Genomic DNA, 7009 nt, shown 5'->3' on the forward strand with positions numbered 1-7009 from the left:
ATACATTCTTCTCAGCACCACATACCACTTATTTTAAAATTGACCACATAATTGGAAGTAAAACACTCCTCAGCAAATGCAAAAGAACAGAAATCATAAGAAACAATCTCTCAGACCACAGTACAATCAAATTAGAACTCAGGTTTAAGAAACTCACTCAAAACTGCACAACTACATGGAAACTGAACAACCTGCTCCTGAATGACTGCTGGGTAAATAAAGAAATTAAGGCAGAAATAAATAAGTTCTTTGAAAGCAATGAGAACAAAGACACAATGTACCAGAATCTCTGGGTCACAGCTAAAGGAGTGTTTAGAGGGAAATTTATAGTACTAAATGCCCACAGAAGAAAGTAGGAAATCAACACCCTAACATCACAATGAAAAGAGCTAGAGAAGCAAGAGGAAACAATTTCAAAAGCTAGCAGAAGACAAATAACTAAGATCAGAGCAGAACTGGAGGAGACAGAGACTTGAAAAACCCTTCAAAAAAATCAATGAATTCAGGAGCTGGCTTTTTGAAAACATTAACAAAATAGATAGACTGCTAGCCAGAATAATAAAGAAGAAAAGAGAGAAGAATCAAAATAGAGACAATAAAAAATGATAAAGGGGATATCACCACTGATCCCACAGAAATACAACCTACCATCAGAGAATACTATAAACAGTTCTACATGAATAAACTAGGAAACCTAGAAGAAATGGATAAATTCCTGGACACATACACCCTCCCAAGACTAAACCAGGAAGAAGTTGAATCCCTGAATAGACCAATAACAAGATTTGAAATTGAGGCAGTAATTAATAGCCTACCAACCAAAAAAAGCCCAGGAGCAGACAAATTCACAGGTGAATTTTACCAGAGGTACAAAGAGAAGCTGTTATCATTCCTTGTAGAACTATTCCAAACGATAGGAAAAGAGGGAATCCTCCCTAACTCATTTTATGAGGTCAGCATCATCCTGATACCAAAACCTGGCAGAGACACAACCAAAAAAGAAAATTTCAGGTCAACATCCCTGATGAACATCAATGTGAAAATCCTCAATAAAATACTGGCAAACCAAATCCAGCAGCACTTTGAAAAGCTTATCCACCATGATCAAGTTGGCTTCATCCCTGGGATGCAAGGCTCATTCAACATATGCAAATCAATAAATGTAATCCATCACTTAAACAAAGCCCATGACAGAAACCACATGATTATCTCAATAGATGCAGAAAAGGCCTTTGATAAAATTCAACACCGCTTCATGTTAAAACAATAAACTACGTATTGATGGAACATATCTCAAAATAGTAAGTGCTACTTATGACAAACCCACAGCCAATATCATACGGAATGGGCAAAAGCTGGAAGCATTCCCTTTGAAAACTGGCAGAAGACAAGGATGCGCTCCTTCACCACTCCTGTTTGACATAGTATTGGAAGTTCTGGCCAGGGCAATCAGGCAAGAGAAAGAAATAAAGAGTATTCAAATAGGAAAACAGGAAGTAAAATTATCTCTGTTTGCAGATAACATGATTGTATATTTAGAAAACTCCACTGTCTTAGCCCAAAACTTCCTTAAGCTGTTAAGCAACGTCAGCAAAGTCTCAGGATACAAAATCAATGTGCAAAAATCACAAGAATTCCTATACATCAATAACAAACAGAAAGCCAAATCATGGGTCAACTGCCATTCACAATTGCTACAAAGAGAGTAAGATACCTAGGAATCCAACTTACAAGGGATGTGAAGGACCTCTTCAAGGAGAACTACAAACCACTGCTCAAGGAAATAAGAGAGGACACAAACAAATGGAAAAACATTCCATGCTCATGGATAGGAAGAATCAATATCCTGAAAATGGCCACATTGTCCAAAGTAATTTATAGATTCAATGCTATCCCCATCAAACTACCATTGACTTTCTTCACAGAATTAGAAAAAACTACTTTAAATTTCATATGGAGCAAAGAAAGAGCCTGTATAGCCAAGACAATCCTACGCAAAAAGAAAAAGCTGGAGGCATCATGCTACCTGACTTCAAACTATACTACAAGACTACAGTAACCAAAACAGCATGATACTGGTACCAAAACAGATATATAGATCGATGGAAGAGAATAGAGGCCTCAGAAATAACACCACACATCTATAACCATCTAATTCTTGACAAATCTGATAAAAACAAGCAATGGGGAAAGGATTCCCTATTTAATAAATGGTGTTGGGAAAATTGGCTAGCCCTATGCAGAAAACTGAAACCTGACCCCTTCCTCACACCTTATACAAAAATTAACTCAAGATGGATTAAAGATTCAAACGTAAGACCTAAAACCATAAAAACCCTAGAAGAAAACCTAGGCAATACCATTCAGGACATAGGCATGGGCAAAGACTTAATTACTAAAACACCAAAAGCTATTGCAACAAAAGCGAAAACTGACAAATGGGATATAGTTATATTAAAAAGCTTCTGGATAGCAAAAGAAACTCTCATCAGAGTGAAGAGGCAACCTACAGAATGGGAGGGAATTTTTGCAATCTATCCATCTGACAAAGGTCTAATATCCAGAATCTACAAAGAACTTAAACAAATTTACAAGAAAAAAAAACAAACAACCCCATCAAAAAGTGGGAGAAGGATATGAACACACACTTTTCAAAAGAAGACATTTATGCGTCCAACAGACATATGAAAAAGTGCTCATCATCACTGGCCATTAGAGAAATGCAAATCAAAACCACAATGAGATACCATCTCACGCCAGTTAGAATGGCGATCAAGAAAAAGTCAGGAAACAACCGATGCTGGAGAGGATGTGGAGGAATAGGAATGCTTTTACACCATTGGTGGGAGTGTAAATTAGTTCATCCTTTGTGGAAGACAGTGTGGTGGTGATTCCTCAAGGATCTAGAACCAGAAATACCATTTGACCCAGCAATCCCATTACTGGGTATGTACCCAAAAGATTATAAATCATTTTACTATAAAGACACATGCACACATATGCTTGTTGCGGCACTATTCACAATAGCAAAGACTTGGAACCAACCCAAATGCCCATCAATGATAGAATGGTTAAAGAAAATGTGGCATATACACACCATGGAATACCATGCAGCCATAAGAAAGAAGGAGTTCATGTTCTTTGCAGGGACGTGGATGAAGCTGGAAACCATCACTCTTAGCAAACTAACACAGGAACAGAAAACCAAATGTTGCATGTTCTCACTCGTAAGTGGGGGTTGAACAATGAGAATATATGGGCACAGGGAGGGGGATGTCACACACTGGGGTCTGTTGGGGGGTAGGGGGCAAGGGAGGGATAGCATTAGGAGAAATACCTAATGTAGATGACGGGTTGATGGGTGCAGCAAACCACCATGGCACGTGTATACCTATGTAACAAACCTGCACGTTCTGCACATGTATCCCAGAACTTAAAGTATAATTAAAAAAAAATTAAAGTTCCTTTGTCTCTTTTTGGCAAAATATTTAGTGTTTCCAGGTTCCTCAGCCTATAAAGCTCCTTTTACATTTTGGCTTCTGGGTGGTTAACAGGTACCTTTTCAAGCATTTTGTCAAAGGGTATTTTAATACTTATTTTAACATACCTGGCACTCAGAAACAATATCTGTCCTTCTTTTATCAACAAAATTTTTCCCAACATGGTTAAAATATTAAAAAAATCCCTTAGAACCGCATGTTTCCTTTTACTTTTTTAACCAACTACTTTTCCCCCCAATGAACCATTACTCTGTCCCAATTCAGTAAATAAGTCAGCTCTACTACTTTCTCTCCAGTGTTTTAATGAAGAAGAACTCAGGACTAATCATTCTCTATTATATCAGATCTCTTCATGGTGGTGAATATGGCCAGCTACAGCTGAGGCTCACTGTTACCTCATCTTGTTTGCCATGGGGCCTGAGTTATGACATGTGGTACTCTGAAAGGAGCAATTACTGAGAAGGTAAATATTTTTTTGATAAAGACTCTACTTGGAATCATTTTGTTTGCCCTGAAACTGGGATTTGGGTGGATATAACTTATACTGTTTGAAATAACGGTATTGGGCCGGGCTCGGTGGCTCACACCTGTAATCCCAGCACTTTGGTAGGCCGAGGTGGGCAGATCACCAGGTCAGGAGATCAAGACCATCCTGGTTAACACGGTGAAACCCCACCTCTACTAAAAATACGAAAAATTAGCTGGGCGTGGTGGCGGCTGTAGTCCCAGCTACTCAGGAGGCTGAGGCAGGAGAATGGCGTGAACCCGGGAGGCAGAGCTTGCAGTGAGCCTAGATCATGCCACTGCACTCTAGCCTGGGCGACAGAGTGAGACTCTGTACCAAAAAAAAGAAAGAAAGAAAGAAAGAAAGAAATAACAGTCTTGGAGATTATTAGAGTAAAAAGTGCAGAGGTCAAGGACAGTATTTCTTAGAAGCAATATACCTTTGGAATCAGTAAGGTTGTCCTTGCCAAGGGCTGGTCTCCAGCAGGGCAGCACAATCTGTGATGGCTTCATATCTCTTTGGAGATCAATATTACTCTCTATTGATTGTACTCTTTCCATTTAAGAATGGAAATCTCATTTTCTCATTCCTCCTTGAGAGTAATGAGGTTTCAGATATAATGCAATTAATGGGAGTAGCAAAAGAATTTGATGTTCTCTTTATGAATTGCTGTTTTAACTATGGCACAATAAGTGACTGGCAATTGACTTTCAAAATGAGAACACCATTTGGCAGACTTGACAGCTTTGTCATTTGATTTGGGACATGCCGATGGTTCCACATCAAGGCAGAGAGGTCAGAAAGTTGCTTGTGCAAGCTTTAAAGCATTTTGTTGTTCAGGATGCTGTGCAATTGAATGATGAGACTACAGCCTAACACCCAGATGTGTCACTATCCACACATGATACTTGTTTTTTTGCCTCCTGTTTGGTGATGTGGATCTGAAGGATAAAATTTTTGTCTCATTCAGTGCATAACTTGTTTGCTCCAAATAACGCTACTCTCACAAACGTTGTTTGGTGAAGGGCCCTTGAATTTTTTTCCTGTTAAATTGTTATAGCATTTTTAGTCATCAAACTAACGAGGAAAGACAGAGTTCAGTTATGATTATTTCTGACTGCCGATCATTACGACATCTATGAAAAGGATGAAATTTCTCCTTGAATTAGGGCAAGGCTCCTGTTTAAACTTTACCTTATTAGATTATAATGCAGTGTTGGAGAGTTTATTCCTGTAGTAGTACAATAAAGGTACAATTCTTCAACATTCATCCCTATTATATAGTTTGGTGAACTTTTAATGGAACTTGGTACTATTTCATATTTACAACTGTGGCGATACTGGGCTGCTCTAGAGATTCCCTTTTGGAATGCCAATTGTTAGGCTCCTACTCTAACTTTTTGAGAAGAAGGTTCTTACCTTTCCTGAAATTGCAATGAATTGCTTGCAATTACACATTCATGGAAAGGAAATACCACCCCAGGAAAACTTCTATACCCAGCAATTATAACCCAGCCACTTCAGCCACTTTTTCTCCACATCCTTCAACAGTCAAAAGAATTTCTCTCCTTGTAGTCAAGCTTCCTAGAATTAATGTTATCTTTGATCCTGTATCTGAAATTTCTTGATATTCTTGAATATTGTCCTTCATTCAAAGCAGGTCATAAGGTTTAGCATCTCTCCAGACAGATCAGATGTTTAATAGACCTGCATGTTAAGGACTTTGGGACAATTTGTCCTTCCCTTTGGGAGGCTGGGCTTGATCCCTCAGACTTTAAGGCCAGGCTTCTTAAATTTAGAGAGATCAGAAAAAAATCAAAGAAAATGTTTTAGATGCTGTCTGTTTTTCTTGTGTGGGAAGGAGTTTATCTTTAAGATTTACAAAGTCCTTGTCTCCGTGTTCCCTCTCTTGGCTCCACTCCCAGTGATTTTGAAGTGGCTTGTTACTATCTGTGCAGAGGAGTTGCTAAGGTTGTTGCCATGGCTGCAATGTCTGCAACTTCAGCTGATTCTTGTGTCCTATTGATCTCCTCTGAATCTTAGCAACTTGCCAGTGTTCCTCTTATGAATTTGGGGTCATGTTAGCCCAAATCTAATTACTCTTTTGTCTTAGGCCACTGGGAAATTATTGTGCAGACAGTGGACCAAATCCAAATCCAAATATTTCCATTTAGCCAATTTTGCAGCGATTTTTCATGAAATTCATGCTTCCATTAAAAGATTTGGGGAGTGAAAACGTAACCCTCTGGGAGCGGATGTGAATTTCTGAAGGTGATAATCAGGTCATTGGGTTCACCTATCCTATTGATCAGGACAGTAGCTATTTGAAGTTCCTCCTTTCAAATCTCCTTGGTACTTTGTTTACATGTTTTGTGTTTTCGTGGCCAGGATTTCTCCACTATTCCTTGCAAATCAACTTGTGTCAGTCTCCATGCTTTCCCCACCCATGAAACAAAGCATTCATTTAACTGGGACATCCACTTTCCCCCTCCTCACATATTGTATTCACTACCTTTCCTTTTTTATTGTGGCAAAATACACGTAGCATAAAACTTACCATTTCAATACTTTTTAAGTGTACAGTTGTATTAGTCCATTTTCACACTGCTGATAAAGATATACCCAAGACGGGGCAATTTACAAAAGAAATAGGTTTAATAGACTCACAGTTCTGTGTGGCTGGGGAGACCTCACAATCATGGTGGAAGGTGAAAGGCACATCTCACATGGTGGCAGACAAGAGAAGAGAACTTGTGCGGGGAAACTCCCCTTTATAAAACCATCATATCTCGTGAGACTTACTATCATGAGAATAGCATAGGAAAGACCCACCCCCATGATTCAATAACCTTCCACCAGGTCTCTCCCACAACACAGAATTGTGGGAGCTACAATTCAAGATAAGGTTTGGGTGGGGACACGGCCAAACCATATCAACAGTTCTATGGCATTCTACGCTGACATTGTTGTGCAACCATCATCACCATCCATCTCTAGAATGTTT

This window comes from Hylobates moloch, unplaced genomic scaffold (genome assembly GCF_009828535.3).
Source record: "Hylobates moloch isolate HMO894 unplaced genomic scaffold, HMol_V3 SCAFFOLD_8, whole genome shotgun sequence".
Classification (NCBI taxonomy): domain Eukaryota; kingdom Metazoa; phylum Chordata; class Mammalia; order Primates; family Hylobatidae; genus Hylobates; species Hylobates moloch.